The sequence below is a fragment of the Bombus terrestris genome, chromosome 3 (genome assembly GCF_910591885.1).
Source record: "Bombus terrestris chromosome 3, iyBomTerr1.2, whole genome shotgun sequence".
Lineage (NCBI taxonomy): Eukaryota > Metazoa > Arthropoda > Insecta > Hymenoptera > Apidae > Bombus > Bombus terrestris.
The window spans coordinates 18,595,259-18,616,933 of NC_063271.1; the positions used below are offsets into that span (position 1 = coordinate 18,595,259).

General features: G+C 33.3%; 1 protein-coding gene across 1 annotated transcript in view; it reads right to left on the reverse strand.

Moving 5' to 3' along the window:
* LOC100650548 (neuronal calcium sensor 2) overlaps positions 1-21,675 on the reverse strand; it is a 71,755-nt gene that overhangs the window by 34,109 nt on the left and 15,971 nt on the right. Inside the window, exon 2 of the mRNA XM_012319212.2 lies at positions 14,058-14,103. The gene's annotated coding sequence lies outside the window, so the exon portion shown is untranslated. The remainder of the gene's footprint in view (positions 1-14,057; positions 14,104-21,675) is intronic.

Consider the following 21,675-nt stretch of genomic DNA (forward strand, 5'->3'; position numbering starts at 1 on the left):
AAAGCGAGTCAGCTTTGAGCTGGTAGACCGCTTGTTCGAATGCTGTGAATTTAAAACGATGAAATGGTACTAATATCGATTAACAACTCGTTAGTGAAAACTGTAGGTAACGTCAATACGAGGTACGAGTAATCAGGTCATGGATACTGAAATCGACTGGGACAGAGTCGCTATTGTTTCTCACTCTTTATATTCTCTGAAAGAAGGGAAGAAAATTGTGCGTTTTGTCTATAACATGTATGCGTGATTTTGGCTTCGAGAGCAACCACAAGAACTATACGCATCCGTTGTTCGTTCTGCAAATTGAAGCATTGAAAAACGAACAAAAATCGTGCTCGTTGCGTTAATGATAAATTCGTACTGTCATTTCTCTACATACTTCTAAACCAATAAATCTTCTTTGCGAACATAAAACTTTTATAGCTCTGCTATCATTGAACATCTTTGAGTTTTTATAAGATTCTCATATATGAGATATCGTAGTAAACACGATGAAATCGATAAGATCATGATTTCACGTGAAGATATGGGATAAAGTTTTGTTATATGACGCTTTCCTTTCTTTTCTTTCTGTTTTTTGTTTGCTTTCTTTTTTCTTCTTTTTTTGCAAAATTGAGAGTACAAATTTGTTGAGATTTTCCAAAATGATTTAAATCCATAAGAAAATATCGACCAAGTTAGATAAATGTTCCAGTAACACGGAGACTTTAACGCGAAATCGCATATATAAAGTATGCCAAAGTTCTAAATTTTTTAGCTAGATATTTAGCTATCTATTGTAGTTGATCTTCTTCTTATTGTGTTTATTGGTGCTTAACGTATCTTTTAATACCTTTACTGTCAAAAATCGCGATGAAATAGCCCCTGCAGCTATTATCGTGAAAGCCAAAGCTATTTGACCGCTGTGCTGCCCAGCGTACATTCTGCTTTCGGTGAAAAATGGAGTAGAATAAAATTTTCCACATGATTTAAAATACATTATTTCTTTTAGAAGCGAGGCATTAGCAAAGCGAGGCATTAGCAAAGCGAGGCATTAGCAGTTACAAAATTTAATGTATTCTTAACGGAATTATTCTTTATTAAATTACTGTCTTCTTTTATCAATTTATTGTAATCTTCGATTAAATTGACTATTTCCTTTGTCATGACATTACATATAATTTAGTTTCGATCAAGTATCTCTTGATAATAATATAGAAATTCTATTTTTCTCTACAACTCTGAGCTCAAGTCCATTAATCTCTCATACCGGAACATCACAACAATTACAGCGTACCACAGCTTTCTCAGCATCCTCTGTGTCAAATTAATGATCGAACTGGAAGATAAGCGAGTATAATGTTAAATAATTGCCTGCAAGGATCCATTTCTGCGAGAAACCTTATTGTTATTAAGAGTAATAATAATAAGTTACAGTTAAATATGTTGAAATGAATTGGCAAGTTCCTAATTTAAAATTAACTAACTTTGACATTAAGAACTACGAGAAGGCAATGATTATTAACTGTTTGGAGAAATTTCTGAAGAAATTTTCTGAATAACTGTGCTGCAGAAATGTACAGTAGAACGTGAAAGAGAAGAACAAGATGTTGAATTTCGAACAAGTTGGTTGTAATTGAGGTGAGCAATGCTCCATTGTACAGGAAATTAAGATGAGAACTTCATAGTTCCGTGTGAGATAAAACTTTCCGAATTAAGTGCTTATAATACGTACAATCCTATAAAAAGTTTTAGAACGATTTCTATATTTGTTTCAAAACTGTCAGGAGTTAAAAAACCATTTAACTTGATGTGACAAAGAATGCACGGCTGTTACCAGCAGCGAGATTGTTCTCCTAACAATGTTAAATGAGAAACCTTCGTATGTGTCTGTCGTTGATAACTAACGTTCCCCTACGGTTTATGTTAACTGATTTTGCAATTTACGATCATATTGGTCGCTGTGACCACTGCTCAAAACAAAATCAATCGCGACCATTAGTGGTTACGATGATTGGTTACGTCTGCGGTCTGCCTAGGGATCGCAAGTAGTTCAATGATGCATTGTCTTAAGGTTGTCCGCAGACTTGGTTACTCGTGACCATCAGTGGTTCTGACTAGTGGCCACAATTACCGATGACTACCAGTTGCTTGTCTCAGCCAATGATCGTAACGATTAATTCGATAAAACTGATTTCTAACAGTGCTTATAAGGAGAACTTTCAAAACCGGGAAGAAACGCGACATAGTCGCTGAAGGGAATTACTCAATGTAGCATTGCATTTTTTAAATATCTATGTAATAGCTTATAATTATAGTATTAGTTTATTTAAATAAAAATCGCTTTACTTGTAGTTTTATATGTTGTTTTATTATAAATATGGATCTGCACCTGTCGGTCATTCGGGAGAGTGAGGTATGTTGAACGCAATCAAACACCGAATCGAGTCCTTCATCTCGCGTATCTGGATCTTTCGTAATCCAAAACGTTCGTACGAAGAAAAATACTTTTCACTTAATATTTTTCAATTCGATACGAATAATCTCGTACTTTCAGAATGAATTCGTACATTTCCAATTTACATAATTATTAGCTAAATTCTATTTACACGAAAATCGATACAATTAAACTCCTTTTTAAATATTTATTTATAGTGACCTTAATATCAACGAATCATTCTTATTTATGGAACTGCTATTCCATTATCGTCAATCTTAATATCGGACATAGGTCGATAAAACGAATTTTTGCAATATTTTCGTTTATTCCTTGAAATACTGGAGATGTTTGAACTGAACTGAGTTAATGTAACAACCTATACGTGTATGAGATTCAAATGCTTGTCGATAAATTCAACAAGAATTTCGAGAAGTGCTACAGTTCAAGTGAAATTCTTTGCATTGATGAATTACCGATAAATTCCATCGCAGTGGAGTCGTAGACACACATTTAAACAATGTGTGAAATACAAGAAATACAGATACGATATTAAATTATGCAAGCTATGTTTTATAGCTACAACACTATGGTTCTGCACAAACGATAAAACATTCTACAGTAAAAAAGGACGTGTAATTGCAGTTTCTATATTTAAAAAATGAATAGAAAGTTCCTAAATTCCACTACCAAGGATTCTCAACTCTCAATATATTCACCATTGAGAAACACGCTTTTAAAATTGTGCGTAATCAATAACAACCTGAGATTATCGATCGTCTTCATTATTTTAAGCTTCTGTAACAGCTTGTGTTGTATAAACGTGTATGTTAATTGCAGACGTTAAGTGTTGAACACACCAAGTTTTAGGCACAGATGAATCTCGTGACGTCACGAAAAATGCATATCGAGTGGCGTACAATCCGGCTATTTTCGTGTTTATCGTGATGAAACGCGAGTTTAGGTCGCGTGTCGTACGAAATCGTACAATATACCTATGTATACCCACTTGCAAGGAAGGTGAAAGCCTTGACGCGCTCGTCGTAAGAAGAAATTAAGATCGGCAAGTTGGATAATGCCTGCAGCGACCCCCGGCATTTCAAAGGGCAACTAAAATCCCTTCGCGTGTCACACGGTCACCAATATAATCAAACTTTTATCGCTAACTAGATGCTACGCGTATAAGTGTCGGATATCAATTAAAGAAGATCATTGTTGTCAACTCGTTCTTATTTTATGAATTTCCACAATAAGTCTTTTTCCCCGAATCCGATGTTGCATCGAACGCTATTTCAAATCGAAATTGCTTAATCGATTAATCACAGATAGAAAACAGATTAAATATAAAAAGCTTTATTTTTTATGTATAAATAAATACATATGTATAAAATTTCATTCTATCGAATTTAGCTTTACCGAAATAATAGGTATTCAATAAAAGATTAATAATTCCGCTCAGGTAAAATACTTTAACTATAATATCTACAGAATTTCATTCTAGTCACTTCATTGAAATTCAATCACTGGTTAGCAAGCAGCGCTACTCATTACGAGGCGAATCGTAGTTTGCCTATTCTAGGTTGGACCAGAGACTAGTTTGCGACATATCGACTAGAAAGGATCAAGGACTCCAATCGCGGCCCATAATTGCACGAGTGGGCTGCTCATCGTGAAAAAGAACTCGTTAGTGCATTTTCGGAAGTAACTCTCTCCAGTTGAGTTGGCCAATCAGCAAGATTTAATTTTTTCCTACGAAAGACGCAGTGCGCAATTTCCACAATGGAAATTTTCCATCAACTAGTCGAAGCACGCGAGCTCGTTAATAAATTTATGCATCTCGTTGAAACATGCTTTTCTTGGTTGGCAAATACGCTCACGTCATTCGTAAAACTCATAAATTATTTTCTTTTACATGATGTTCAAATTACGCTTCGATCTAATTGAATATCGAATGTTATTTGTTAGAGCAAGGAATCGCTATAACGTCATATTAATCGTATAATTTCTACGTTTTAACGAGTGCACGAATTTTCACTTATCGCTTCATCAATGTGGCGGCCCGTACATCGATCGTATTTACGATTATCTCTATTGACCCAGTGGAACCATTTCAATCTCCAAGTTGAGATTAACGCAATTAACTGCGATCCATTAAAGATTTTATAATCATTTAGTAGAACACTGACACTTTAATATTAATTATTTTTACATGAAACACGACTATAAAAATCAAACATTACAATTGTTAAGATTTTTCAAGCAAATTAATGCTTTTCGAAAGTTAGAATTAATTCGATTAATAAAAATATTTGTATTAAAAAACAAGGAAAAAATAACGAGTGATTTCGGAATAAGCTTCCCTTTAAAAAGACTTTAAAACGTTAAGTCGTTCAAGACTTCAAAAACTTTTAAGACTCATCGTAAATTCGTAATTTTAAAGGTTTAAAAGTTCATTAGGAATTTAAAATTATTAAAGACGCTCGGTATTCGCGTTTAGTATAGATTAATTTTGCATTTTTCATAGTTGCTAAAAGCGTTATATTCTATGACAAAGATATATTATGATTATAGAAAATAAAAGTTTTGACCTATGGTTAACGATTTGTAATAATTTCTGATTGTTAAAAATAAGAACGAACTGGTTATTTCCATACAATAAAACTGTGATTATACAAAATAAGTTATACTAAGTAAGTGATTATATAAAAAATCGCAAATTACACTGAAATAAATTTTTCATTTCAAATTTTGAAAATCGGACGAGCTTGCTGACCTAAATATACAGGATTTATAAATTCCATGTTACGTTGCAGAATCATACAATTTCATAGAATATTTTAGCGAATATAGTAGATCATCAATCATTTAATCCTTCAATGTCTGTAAAGTACAAGTGACAAAATTTACTAGGAAACTTTAGATAAATTGCATGCTACTATTTTACTCATAGAATATGCTTGCATGGTTTTGTGGAAAGAAATGAGAGCCACGCTGTATATTATTAATCTCACTTTATATTTCCACGTTATCATTTTCTCTCTTACATAACATCATTATTTTCCATTGAAATGTAACTCAATGAGAGTTTCTCTGATACGAAGTTAGACATGAATCACTACATAATTCATCGCATAGAGGGAAATCTGGACATGAGATCTTTTTCACGCGACAGAAGAGCATTGAATGGTGTCAAAAAATCATTATCGAGCATATCAATCAATTTATCACTTTGCGGTGAGAGTATCTGCTCGTTAAAATGGAATTACTTAACCTCTTCCTAGATGTACTTACGGTGTACTTTTTTCCAATTATTAAATCTAAAAATAAAACGTAATCCAATCTCGCTTGTACGAAATGAAACTGCGTTACTTCAATTAATTATATCGAGTTTTTACTTTTTATATCCAGTGTTCTCCGAGGAATTCTAGTTAAAAGGAAGTCTATTACAGTGTTTTAATGAATTTACCGAAGTATTAAAAATGAAATTTATTGCTAATTGGGGGAAAGAAACATAACGTTGAAAAATATGAATAAATACAAGAAATGGATATAAAAATCAAAGTAACAACGGACAACGAGCTTCTAATTACTCTGAGCGGTGTACTTTCACCAACAATGTAAATTCGTTAATGAATATTGCTTGATCCCTTATTGGCTTATGCTGCTTTTCATCCACCTCTTCCGTCGCAACCTTTAATTCTGTCTTTTGAAAGCGCTCATCAAGTGACACAGATGTTCACTTTGACTTGAAGGGGATGACCATGCTGCTGTTACTCAGTACCTGAATGGTAGGATTTAGGATGATAAATTCAGGAATATTTCTATTTCGAGGCGGTTGTACATCTTGCGAACATATCAATAATGCCATTAAGTTCATTTCGAAACATAAAAAAGAAGAAACCTTAAAAACTTGCCTGTATGAAGTTACCCCTCATTTTCAAATTTCGAATTCTTTTGTTGTACCAAGTTATTTTACGTTTGTTATACATCGTTTAAAAAGAGATAATGATTTATCTCGGAAAATTCCTAAAATGATAAAAATAATAAAAACATCCCCAGAAATAATTCCAAACAGGTGAAAATTTCACCAGCTCCCTATTTCTTCAAAATCGAACATGTAATGGTTGTTCTGGATTATTCTGGTTGTTTTAAATATTATTGCGAAATATTATTTCAATATCATATTTAGTTTAGGTACGAATTTGGAAAAACTGTACACATAAGACACTGAACATTTCTCATTATTTTAACAGTAATAATATACAGTAAAGGGTTCTTTTTTTTTTTTTTTTTTTTTTTTAGCACGAACCTTCATCTGTAGAACAGCCAGAATAAAAAATTTGAAGACCGGAACACGAATACAAGGGTGTACACATATTGCAAAAAAAGGACCCTCTATATTATTGCTGTCAAAATGAAGAGAAGCGTCGACTGTCATACTGGATACAGTTTTAACGAATTATTTCCCAAACTAAATATGATATTGAAGTAACGCTTTGGAACAATGTGGAACAAACGTAAAACAACTTGAAACAGGAAAAGAGAAAAAATACGAGAATTAATAAATGGGAAGTTAACTTTATACAGTTTAAAAACTCCGGTTAGAAAAACTCTTTCTCATTCTTTGTATTTATCAGATACATCCCAATTATCAGTTTCCCAAGATGTAAAATTATTTAAATGGATAAAAGATAGACACATTTGTGGAAGCAGATTACATCGAAGGACTTTTCAAATCAAAACTCATATTCCTTTTTAATGAAACTAACATTAAAAAGCTCCCAGAATAGAGAACTAGTAGGGAGAAAGTAATAGAAAGCAACGTGCATTAGCTGATTAAACGAAGTAGCGGAAGATTGTAGCAAATTAATATGTTTTAATGTTCATAAAATGGACATTACTTCCTAGGTTAATCTAGTATAAATACTAACGTTACTAACGAAGAAGAATTTATCAGACGACAATGTAATAGACTAAAAAAAATATCCAACGTCATACAATTTACCTTTAGGTTGTGCAAGAAGCTGAGAGACAGAGGAAGAAAGGGGAGAAAACAGATTGAAATGGAAAGGAAAAAAGAGAGATTGATGATAGTTATAGTGTAACGAGTGCACCTCACGCGACACAGCTCGAAACCCAGAATTATCGATTTTTGTAGCCAGAGGTTACGTCTCTACATAAAACATTAATATCGCTTTGGCGTATCCTAATGTGAATATATGCATAACATTATATATATATCGCACGTTTTACGACATCTGGCTGATACCATCAAAACCTGTCCAAAATTATTCTTTAAGTATAGTGAAATATATACAAGTTTTCGATATTGAAGCTACAGCTACCAAACCAGTCAATGTGACTATCAATCAAATCTTCTGTTTTTGCAGTTACTAAAAATACACAAGTGTCTTTGATAATATTAATTCCCACGAGAATGTGACAGATGTTTTAATTTTTTAAAAAGAAATTCTAATCCTTCGTTATTTTACCATTATTTCGTCGACATTTCCATAAGGTAATATTCAAAGTAATGTTTCCATGTTCAAGTAACACGTGAAAAGTTTAAGGAACTATAAAAGGTGTTAAAGAAGAAATAGGCTGCAAGCTACGGCCCTTAAATCGAAAAATATGTGCGAGCGTGTAATAAAAAGGTGAAGTTAATTACATTCTAGTGGTCACGCAAATGCGTGCGTGTCGCTAATGAAGAATAACCCGGGAGTGCTTTTATTTTGACATTTTCGACACAGTTTATCAGACAATATTTGCAGATATCGTAACTGTTAAGAATTAATAACGATTATTATCTTCTTTTTATTTTTGTACAGTTACTCCAGTGAATAATATATAGGGTGTTTTCGAATTGATATTATATAATAATTTGAAAGTGGATGAATCTACATGAAAAGGCAAGTTGAAAATACTAATAAAGCAACATCTTTTCGTATAAAGATACTTATGCTCCTTTTGTTTTTGAATAAACCTATGTTGAAAATTCATCGATACTAGAGTACACTATAGACTAGTTTTTTATTGCATTTGTGTTCAGAAACGTTACCAATATCCCTGCTGTATCGATCGCCATGGTAAAATAGCCAATATGATCCCTGGACTTACATTGATGGATTTTTGCTTATGGAGTCAAATTTCTTGTGTACTGCGACCAGAATACGAGTAGAGAACCGCTCAAAGAGAAGATTCTTTTTGCATTGGGACGTTTGGAAAATAGAAATACCCTGAAGAACGCTTACAGACGTACAATACGCAGAACATAATTGTAAAATATAGTGCATTCTAATAAAGTTTTACACACTATATGCTCCATTAAATCTCAGAATTTTTTCGTTCTTATACAATTTCAATTTTTTAACATTTACATATATCAATGTTTTTCTTATTGAATTTGGCGAAGTAAAACTGTTACAAATTAAATTTGCTTGAAAAAAATCTCTACACGAAAAATGTCACTCCACATTTTTGATCGGTTTTCTCACATTGAATGATCGTGGCGCAACTTCGTTTCGGTCCATACCACTAATTCTAAAACATTCTGTATAACTGCGTTTACCGTTACGTTACTTCGAATGTTACTAGGGAGTGACATAGAGCGTACGTAATTGTTAATTAAATTATCAAGACAGCTGCTACAACTGCAGAAACTTTGCATATCAAGCAGAAATATTAATTACATGATTCACACGTTAGGCAAATCGGTAGTAGCAGCTTGGTAGCTTAATGAAATGTCGTGAAATCGACGTTGTGATAAATGTCAAAATTGTACGATATAAACGAGGCATGTGAAATAAAAGAGGATGTCGAGTTAAAATATTGAAAGTAAGTGGTGTAAATATTAAATACTATCGAATCTTTTAATTCTTAAACGCGTTTCGATCGTTAATCCGAATTGAGTCAATATTAATGAATATTAACGAAATAACTAAACAAAAAGATTTTTGATAAAACAATTATAATATTAAAGTAATCGATCTATCGTCGTATATTTAGTCAGTCGTATTTATATTTTCATGATCGTCACAGTATTGTAAATAAATGTATATATCGGCCATTTGAAATAGCAACCGTATTTTTATTTTAAAACCTGGTCTTAAGTCTTTTAGCATATCCAAACACAACAGTACCAATTGCGCGCAATGTAAATATTTTAACAGCAAAGTCTCGTAGAATACAAATGAAGGATGATGGCTGTATGTACAATAACATTTCCTGTTTCGCCAACTTCCCATTCGTGGTAGGTACTATTCTAAAACGGACAAACGTCACACAACATGAAATATGTTTCTTCTTCTTTTATTCTACATAATGTAAACTTCTTGCATGATTAAATGAATTGTGCAAATCGAGAAGAAAGACATTTTGTATTATATACTAGATAGCAACAAATATAATTTCACAAAGCTACTATAGTTTAGTTTTTCTTAAAAGTTTTAGATAATTATAGCGCGCTCTAGTTTTAATATGACAATATAAAATATTTTCGTTTTTGTCTTTTATAGTAACATGCGAGATGAGCAGGATCGTGCTCAAGAGGACGTTTTTTTATTAAGAATATTTTCGAATCGTGTAAATAGGGACGAAGTAGTGCGTGAAATCGTGGCGATCTATAGCTATATTTCTTTCATTAAAATTATTTCTAACCGAATTATTTAATTGTTCCAAAGTATTATTAAATTTTTCTGAAGGGGTGATAATAATTTTGATACAAATGTGACTATTCCAGAAAATCGCTGCAATTGGGTACAGAAGTTATTGCAGAAACAAATATACGTTTTCCAAAAAAAGAAAAACGAACCCTTAATTATTATATTAAATTAAACCAGTTTAATAGTTCAAAACTGCTAAAACACAGTAAAGTATTTTCTTCAAACTTCAAGTTTTATCAGTTTTCGAGAATGAAACATAGATAATTTTACATGGTACTTAATTTCAAATAGTTTGAGTACTGATTACAATTTTTACTTCTATCAGTTCGATAAGAAACAAAGTTTCTACCGATCTAAATAAATCATTGAACGATAGGAAGATCGGAGTTGTAAAGATGTAAATAAACGTAGAAAAAATCGCCGGTAAAACATAACGTAATTGGTTAATCACAAAAACAAAGCTGCATTTTGCAGAGCATAACAGAAGAGTGGTTAAGAAAGCATATCGCGTATGAAACACTAATTATATTTTGTAACATACCGTTGTTACGGTTGTATATGTGTAGACTATCATAAATATTTGAACACCTGGTACAATTTGATCAGAAGATTGGTATTTTCTCTCTCATATTTTCTCTACTGTTAATTCTTTACTTCTTCTTATAACTGGAATAGAATGATCTGCTAAAAAGCTGAAATAAAAAATATATTTGTATCGCCCTAGTCTTACATTTACCCGCAATGAATAGTTAAAGCTACATAAAATATGTATAAACTTTTAGGATGTGACTAGAAACATTAAGACAAAGCAACGTTGAACAGAGATCTAAAGATGTAATTTTTAACAAGAATCGTTTCTATTATGAATCCTTTAAGTTTTATTCACATTCAACTAATCGTCTCTTTATTTATACTAATAGATATCAATTGTTGTTTTCGTCGATACGACATACCACTATCTGTCAACATCTACCAAGAATACGTATAACTAGCTAAGATGAGATCAGGGACCAAAATTAGATCAAAATATGTATTATTGTATATATGTATATTTGCAATAATTTAGAAGTGTCGAAATACTCATGAAGAGTAATATAAGTGTACACACGAAGATCGCGTACATAGGAATCGCGGAAACTAGTAGTACCAGGTTCCCCGGCCTGCTAGGGTAAAGCTGGGTCGCGGTTCTATCGATCTCCGCCCACCTGGAGACCTCTCTACCTCTAGCTCGTACTCGATGGTTTACAGTTGGAACGTTGGGCCTAAAAGAAGGATAGAGGGGTGTAGGCAGAGGTGACAGGACATAAAAGGAAGGCAGAACACAGAGAGGGCTACGTAGCAGAAAGATTGCACGTATTATACTTATAGGGAGTGTGCTACATGCTTATGTACATCGGCCGCCCTCCACAAAGGTTACGAGAAAAAGCTCAGACAACAATGAGCGTTTCGCTGGCAAGTCGAGGAAAGTGACGCGCGCACAATGGCAAAAAACGAGGCGAAACGAGATGGCAAACTTCGTGCCTAGCTTACTATTTCACGAAGAGCCGCTCATCGGACATATTCCTAACCTTTACACCGGCGGCTCTTTTCTCCTTCTACTCAACCTTTTTCCTCGTTGCTCGAGAAACAAATCGAATTTTCTATCATCATTATTCCTTCTCCGCGAATAAAGACTATACAACGAGCAGGAACAAAAGGGAACGATATATCGTTTCTAACAAAGGTGCTATAAATAATTCCAGACAATCAGAAGAACATTAGTGGTTGTTCTAATTAATGAAAGACGACCAACTAAAAACGCGCAAAACATAATTACAATGCCGATATTGTATCTTCACATTTGATATGTATATGTATATATAACTTTACATTTTTATGAATACAATTTAAAAAAAAAAAATTATGTACATCTTCAAATTTTTCATAAATGCATAAAAACCCGCAATCTAATTATAACAAGCATCCAAAATATTTGTTATATTTTTGGACGCGTGAAAGAACTTCTTTGTCCTAGTTTCGAGCTACACTAAATTATGAAAAGAAAGTTATGCAACGTGTCATAAAGAAGAAAATATATTCAGACCAATTATACAAGCGTACGATTGAAACTTTTCCACTTAACGTTAGTACCAACGTGTCATTCCAGTTTTTTCCTTCACTTTTCTTATATCTTTAACGTTTTGAGTATAATTGAAAAGGACACAGTAGTAATCGATCAAGTGGTCAACTTGAATTTCAAATTGCTTTCAAACAAATACGGACAAGTGAATTGAAAATAATTGGGCTTATACATTTTACTCGATTATAGGATTACACGCGTTGATAGTGCGTGCAAATTCAGGGTAGAATAGCTATTGATGTGTTAGAATAGCTATGGTGATCTTGTGCACGAGAATTCGTCTCTCTTTCACGTTTCGCTATTATGTGTACGTTTGAATGGCGTGGAATGCGGAGGAGTAAAAATAAGTAGAATGGAAACATTTACGGACGATGTAGTCAACAAAATATCTGTCTTATAAAACTTGTCACAAAATAGGGTAACGAACGTACGACAAGACAAATTAGTATCATTTGATGTTGTCGAAAACTTTGTTTTCAAATCGACCAATTTTCTTGAAACTTGTCGTTTGTTACTTCGTGTATGCTCTATTTCTTCGAAATACGTCGTGCAAACATTGTGAAGATTAATCATTCTGAAACGAGCATTTTTATTCTAAATATTACTCACATCCTAACAACATATATTTGTTGCAAATGTGTATGAAGTAATTCTTTTATGCAATCTGTATATGCGCCGTTTCATCTTTCGGTGGTTTATCATTAATTTCATACACATGTTTTAACATATATACATTATACATACACACCCATTCCTCTGTATTATGAATATTATACTATCTTATATTATATTATATTATCTTGCTTTCCATGTTTCACACAGAATATGGAAAATATGAAAAAGTAACTTTGTATTTATACAAAATATATAATTTCATAAAGCAAGAAAATTTCAATCTTAACTGAATTGAGTTGTTAAATTATTATTATCATTAGGTTGAAATCAATACTTTTCACTTAACTGTTTATTCTACGTCTGTATATTTTGTTTTAGAGACATAAACTCAATCGCACATGTCCTCATTAAGTACCCAGCATTCATATCCACGTATGCGTGTAAACATCATGTGGAATGACGTTAGTTCTGGATATGATGTGTACAGATGTGACGATGCGGTTACGATGAATAGAGGCGAGAATTAATTCATTATAACATTTGGATTTTGATGTGCCACAGTTACAAGAGAACTAAGAAATCAATATCCTTTTACGTCTCAATGACGTGTCTACAGTCTACACGTAGTGAAGTTATGACGTATTTACTACCAAGGTAACTAAGGACTTATAAATCAGATCGGTGAGAGCGATTAATCGAAAAATTGAGCTGCTTGACCTCTTACTGGCTAAATGCATAGCGAGCACAAGATGCAAACTTTCGTTATGATAGCTTTCTGAACCTTTATATTAAAACAAAGAATATTTAGAAAAATTTATATAAAATTAATTCACAGTTATACGAATCGTATTATATTTTCATTAAGAGAAGGAACATACTTTAATTTTCTACATACTTATAATTAATATTTATATAAAATGAAATTATAATAGTAGCTTTTATGAGTTTAACTGTACAAGAGTTCTCCGGTGGTTTTACACTACCATAATTAATAAAGCCGCCTTGCATGTGTATGTTGTTTTTAGTCTTTGAATATATGACGATTAACGATTATGAACGATTATTACGCGTGTGTAGAAAATTTTGTATGCATGAAATAAATAAATTTTGCAGCCGGAGTAACGAAACACGACGGCGTAAAATATTTTGCAACTTCATGCTCGTATATACCGTACTTAAATATTAAATTATGAAGAGTAATTATCGCGACGAAAAGTTTGAAATATTAAATTGCATGATCTCCTACCTTATTGGGGTTTCTGCGCGTATTCTGCCAGTATTGAGCCGCACGCCTGAAATAAACAAAGTATGTAAAATATCTGATGTATCGAAGCACCCATTTTTCAAATCATATTTATAAAAATATGAGTTTTCATAAATATTCGCAATTTAATTATAACTTGTGAAACGAAATAAAAATGGAACAGATTAGATTAGGGAATAGATTCCCAGCTGTGTCACTTTTTTCTAGCAAATTAACGATATAAATATTTTCCATTTCGTAGAATTACTTTAGAAAGTGACATGGATATTCCTCTAAAAACTTGAGGAGTGACAAATTGAAATTAGGCCAAAGTATCTAGCTATGTAGATGGTTAAACTAGATTATATTAATTTAAACTCCGAATAGATAGCATACGTGTATACACTGCGGTATGCTTTTAATTTACCATAAGCAAAACACTCGTTCGTTGGTCATCAACTATCACTCCATCTAACGCTCCTCAGATTAGACGTAGTACGTGCTCTTTCATGAAAAATCTCGCGTATTCCACAGCAAAGCGCTGCTCACTGATGGAACCACTCGTGCGGATATGTTCCTCTTTCCGCTAGCTTTTTACAACGGTAAGGTAGCTGACATGCTGATTCTTTTCCACATATTTTGCAATCACATGTTTCTCCATTTCATACTTAAAATACACACTGCATCTAGTTGTACATTCAGACGACGAATCGCAGAAGTTGGTTGCGATTTTAAAAAATTCTTTGCTATAATTTTATTCGTTAAAAGACTGTCGTTACGGCCGTGATACATGGCAAGATCAATTGTAGCCGAATTCAAACTAGCTTCGTTAATTAAACTCCGAAATCGATTCCAATACCGGAAGGAAACGTACGCGACATGCCGTACAGTGACAAATTATCTTAACGTGCTTCGATAACTAGTTAATTAGTGCCAACGAGTAATTTCAACTGAAATTCAGTTGAATCGAAGTTTATTTTTCAATTTGTAAAATTATACAGAGATCTGTATAAAAATATTTACCCATGGCGTGTTTGATTACCTTTTTTAGTAAAACTATGCAAAAGACTAATACTTTCACAGATTATTTAAAATTATACTAAAATTATGTCGAAGATACAGGGTATTTCACTTAAATCCATTCAACATCACGAATAGTTTTCAAATTGTCGATGATACTGAAAAATATTTCAAAAAACAGTCGAATGGTTTTATCTGAAACACGATAATCGACTTCGAGGATACAACACGTTCTGAGAGTGGTAGAACGCGAAAACTAGATAACAATAATGACCGAAACCTTGGCAGACTAGTTTCGAATTCTCCAAGATATAAAACTATGAACAATCTGCTTTCACACGAAAATAGTTCGATATTCTCGATCGTGTCAGAAACCATGTTAGCAATGTCTGCTAACACATTAGGCAGCTAAAATTATGTGTTTCATCGAACCGCTGATTGTGAGAGGCTCGAACGTTGTCAGCGCTGAATCATCCCATAAAATCACTTAACGTTCTGGCCTGTAAGTCTTAAAAACAAATCTTCGAAAAGTTATAGTGGACGTATAGAACTCATAAAATTATTATACAACTAGAGAATTAAGAATTAAACTACTAAATTTCAGGTTACGTGTAATAATTTTTTAAAGATTCTTTTAGACACTCGAAATTCCAGCAACTTCAGTCTTAACTTACACTCCCTCGTCAATTAGCATATAAATGAATTCATTTAAATTCAATAAAGTTCTTTGCTACGATCTCATTCTGGTTCATAAAAGTGCCGGGCGCACAATGGAGAACTCTACTGTGACGACTGCTCATTTTCTCTTCTATCTCCTCGCAAATCCAGAAAAGGATTAATTACACAATTTTCTCCAATTGTACAGTTACATGAAATAGTTCAGCTTAAGTTTTAATCAAATGAAAAGTATAAACTTTATTAAACATTAATTATTTGTACTTATTATAGATGAAATAATCGAATTCTTAATCAAGTTTCCAACACCGCAATATATTATATAAGTATTAAATTCCTAAAATCATTTTCTAATACTGTCTTCGTTGGCTGAGGCTCTAGGCAGTAATATTCTCGCAAATTCTTTTTAAAACTGGTATAAGAGAAAGAATTTATATAAGAATTTATATCAGTGTCGACTTGTCCGACCATTAGGAAAAGAATTTCATTTGTTTAATTCTTTAATTTACATTGCGACACTTTTATAAATTATAAATACTCCTTCGTTTCTGGATAACCAAGAGAATACATAATATCTCAAATTCATTGTTTTAGGCCATATTCCTCTTCCCCATTTTCCCCAATTGCCTATTAGGTCCAGGCTTATCATTTATTTGTATCTTTATTATGAAAGGATGAATATCGGATGTTATAAATCTTACTTACAGTATTAAAGGTATATTTCTGATTACACTGTTTCAATAGCACTATTCATATATAGTCATATATAGTCGAAATGACTCGTTGTTTCAAATTGCCATTTGTTATCTTTGTTCGAAATAAAATTTACTCAAGCTTAGCTGGGATAAATTAAAATTCTTTTAGTTTTCATTTTTACCGAAAGGGGTACGAAAACTGTTTGCTCGGATATTTTTACAGGCCAGCATATATTAATTACGAACACGTGTATATGTAATCCTATATGTACGCTAAAGCCATTTCGTATTTGTATGGCTTAATTAGTTTTCTCGTAAATTTTAAATTCCACAACGTAAAAGCTATCGGGAGAGAAGAAAGAGTCGGATAGAATTATTTTTATACGTATATGATGAGGAGAGGCGTGCACCGAATGCACGTGACTACGCTGGGAAGTATTTAAAAGAGAAAAAGTCACTGGTTCTGTAATCGAGTGAAGCATCAAGCGAAAGGCTCTAATTTTGTGGCTGTGACCGTGACGGCACATGGTTGGACGAACACACGGGATAAAGTAAATTGCCATGAAATAAATCGTCGGCGGCGGAAATGCCTGTGCGGTTTGAGATTTATTGTGCCCGGCAGAGCAGTCTCTTATTCAATTTTTCCTTTGAGAATCAAAAGCAAATGAACGAAACCTTAGACGGTTTGCATTTTTATTTTTTACCAAACCAAATCATATCGCTCGAAATTTTTGTCGTCTCTTTCGATCGTAACTCTGATTGTTTCAAACGCGTACATTCTTATACTCAAACTCTTTTCGTATATGTGTATCATGATCTTTTCTGTAACGTGTAACTTGTGACTCGTAAAATTTCACCGATGTTATTAATTGAATTGCGTCTGGCTTTTCCAGGCGTGGAATATGACAATAGCACGAAGCAAAGGAGGAAACGATGACAGTAACTCATCCGCTCATTTATTCTCTATGCGCTCGAGGATGTACTGTAGCACCATTACGATCACTTACGCTTGGACTACAAAGTGTTTAACCGGCGTTGTGTGTTCACCTGGTAGAGTTTCGTTAATAAAATATTATATTGATCTGAAAAGTGATGATACCAGTTTATGGTATCTCAAAGGAGCGTTCGAATTAAGGCTGGTTTATAGCGCCATTCTGTGGGTTTCTAACGCTATCGTGACAATTTCGTTCGAACAAAGTTATCGTACGATCGCGTTCGATACCCCGCTATAACGCGAAGGATTTCTAGATGTTCTATATAATGTCATATTATATAAATAGGATTTGTCATCCTTAAGGGGACAATTAAGTATCTCTCCTTATTTTTAATGATACTGGGAAATGTTTATCACCTAAATGGTTTGGAAGGAAGAATTTTACGAAGAATATTGTCCTTCCAAGGTCTTCTTTCATTTTTTTTAAGATCGCCTTTGCTTCTGTGACAAAGGAGAATGTACAGTTACAAGTGTAGCAGCGGCGAATGTGTTAAAAGAAATTATTTTTCCACAATATCCCTCCTTTAACACCGCTCAGACTGTTTTAAAACTGTTTCTCAGTATCGATTGAAGTAATTTAAAAATATTCCAGAGAGACGTTCAGCTATTCGATTGAGGGTAAAACACCCTGTATTATAGAACGCAAGGCGTCGTATTTCCCTCGCCATTGATTGTCTCTTTTGGTTCGTTCACGTAGCTGACTGCTAAAGCTAACTTGGTCAAACTGTTTGTGTTTTGACAGCTTCAGATACGTACCGTGTTAGTCAAACAAAGCATTCTTAATGAAAATGACCGATAAGCTATAACGTATGCATGGTCATTGTAATGTCTGCATGTAGCGGTGTTTGTCTGAACAGAATTACAATAATGTCCCGTTCTTCAATTCTCGGAAATAATCTAAGCGAGGGACACGGAGAATGAGACTGAACGTGAAAAGAAAAATCACACTTTAATGGAAATGAAGAAAACCTGCAGTTTTCTTTTTACAATTAATGTTGGTTTTTTATTATTTACTATATGTCTAACGTTAAATAGAGATTCTCAAACTAATGATCAGTTCCTCATAAATATAATTATGAACGCTTTTAGATTAGTCAAATTTTAGAACAAACTATTTTAGCTCGTTAAAAATGGTTGTCGTATCTCAAAGAGTCTTTTAAAATAGCCTTACTTAGCAAATTTTCCCTTCAACTGCCTATCGAAGAATCTCCAGTTTTCGACCATGAAGTAAAACAAAAGTAAACACTTAAAAAGCCTAGTTAATTAATTATAGTCGATTTTTATTCAAACATCAACGAACGATATACAGATATAGAGAGAGATATATTGCAAAATAACGTTCTACTATTTCCATGGAAATCTGGACATTTGATAAATGAAATTTAATGCAAGTTCTTTGAAATTTCAGTTCGAGGAGTAATTCATCAACTGTTTCATTAACGACGCCTAATACAAACCAAAGCGATGAAAGTAAGTACTTACAACCCACGCCCAAATAGTACGTAAAAACGCGGCAATGTGGTATAATTGAAGTTTAATTACACTGAGTAACGTTAACTATAGTTTCGCGTAGTAAACTTTTCGTCGAGTATAAAACGAAATTAACGTTTAGCCTATTTTAGCTTCGGTGAGAAAGATGGAAGATATAACGTATGCAAAATTAATCTTCCTTGTGAGATCATTTATGTCGTCAAACCTACAATTACGGTAAGGATATCATATTCTTATATTTCTTCGGATTTCCGAAATTTCTTAAGGAGTTGTATATCAAATTAATCGCGACGAAAATTTATAATTTCAATTTTTCATTCGAACGATAAATAAGAAGTAAACTTTTCGTAAGACTGACATAGATATCAATAAATTTACTATATATAGGTAAAACGAATTGAATAAAATTCAATAGCTACGTAAAATTTTGTATAATTCTATTTTGCTGATCATCCGACAAACAGATGAGACGTAACAATAATAATATTTCCGTGGATACTAGACAGTATGAATAAATAGTATTCGTACGGGCGGTAAAGAAATGGATCGGTGACTGAAATATTTAAAATATTCGATATTGCCAAATATGAAAGCGTCTGCAAGGATGAAACGCTTAACGAGCATCTTGGCTGCGTAGAGGACGCAATGGAAGGGGCGTTGTCGACGAAAAGGATGAAAGGAGGGGATGAAGAGAAGGCCGAATCGGCAGCAGAAAAGCAAAGGGTGCAAGGCGCCGGCGTGAGGGCAATCCGACGCAATGCGGGCAGCGCGACGAGAACCAGCAATCAAGGATCAAGCCTTCGATGCACGATTCCTTCATCGATGTATTAATTTCTAATCGGCAATCTGATATGTCGAAGGTGCCACGCTTCTGCCAACTTTGCCTTATAACTTCTTTACAGTATACTCGTCAAAGAGTAACTAAAATATCAGAGGTTCTACGACACGACGATATAACAATTTTCTGTTTATATTTCGATTATTTGATTTTTAGAAATGTTTAAGGTTGACTGTTTCTTTGGTAGACAATCTTTTTCTGTCCAATTTTCAATTTTGCCAAACTGCTGCCATTTATAAAAGAATTGAGATTCTTCATAAAAATCCGACATTATATTTCAGACAGCAGATGCTACCTTATGAATCACGAAGAATTTTTTATTTTAAACTGTTCGGTCTATCTATCGATGTTCTAAAAGAAAAGGTTTCTTACACAGTGAATAAATTCTCCATTGTATGGAACTTTTTCTTTAAAGAAATTAGCAGGTAAATATACAAACTGCCAATATCATCTGGAGAAATCTGTATTTTTCATTTTGTAATTATTCGTGGAAGAAATCACTATCTATCTTTGGATGGTCCAAGGTTAGCCCTTTAACGCGAAGTCTAATCTATTGCGAAAAGACATCGATGTGTCAGATAGCGTAGCAGCTGGCTGTGTACCAATCGACTCATTCCTCTTAGGCAGCATCCAGCGCGTTAGCTTTGTTTGTTGCGGGTAGATTAAACGGCGAAGATGAGTTGAGTCGCAATGTAAATTGATTGTAACGTGTATAATGATCGCTAATACTAAAATTAGTGATGAGTAATACCGCTATTTTTTAATGAATTCGGAATACGTTCGAGTAACAAATGTAGTAGTTCCCGAACACGTGATCAGATTTTTCCACAGTTAAGGTTCTGTGGAGTCAGCCCTATACTTTGTTTTGATGAATCAGCACGAACAGCAGGGAGCGATGTTGAAGCCTGGCGTAATCCGTCGATGACAAATTAAAGGGGTAATCTCGCGTGCTCGATTAAACATTTATCACTAAAAATCTCAATTTTGATATTCGCGATTAGGTGTTTGTGGAGATGCCACGATTGGATCGCTAATATTTTTTCTATAACGATAAATTCAAGAGTCAGCTTTAATCATTTTATTGAGAGAATCTTAGAAATTCGTTGATAATGCCTTTTAAAATAGAAAGATAAAAATTTTAATTTCCATTAGCGAATAATTTAATCACTACTAGAAACTGTCCTTGTGATTCGTTGCCGATGGATTCGAGAGTCCCGAATGTCGTTCGTTTGTCTTTTATATCTCATTCGTTTTTGGTGCGGGTCATCGAAAAAAGTTTGATTAAATCTCCGATTCCCACAGCTAGATACCTCTGCTATCTTTTATTTATTCTACGACATAAGCAAACTGATATTATATAGATTTTTATGCATTCCAGTAATTAATTTAATAACCACTTCAATATTTTCATTCGTAATACCATCGACAGCGAATTTGATTTCGTTCGTTTTATAAAATTTTAATGTCGAATAAAAATGGAGAAGAAAGAAATATTAATCGAGAATGAAATACAACCAAAGAGTGAAGAGCATTCTGTTTAAAGAATTTCATACAGTTTATATCAGAGCCATGATACAATTTACGATTTACTAAAAAATCCAGAAACTATACATGTAAATGAAAAAGTACGGACCGACTTGAAGCAGTAACTTCTTATAGAATCTCTGCTATTTTAAGAGAAGTTTCGAATTCTTTCCCGATTGCACGTAAATAGTTAGATCATATTTATTAACCCTATCAAGTATAAAAAGACTTATTTACATTTTTCATAAAATATTCTTATCTTTATCCGAATTTTATACAAAAATAATATTCTGCTAAATTACGAAAAGTTACCTTTACGGATGAAGAGAGATTCAATCGTTAATCAAATTTATTTCGCATTATTTTCATAATTTGCGAAAGCAA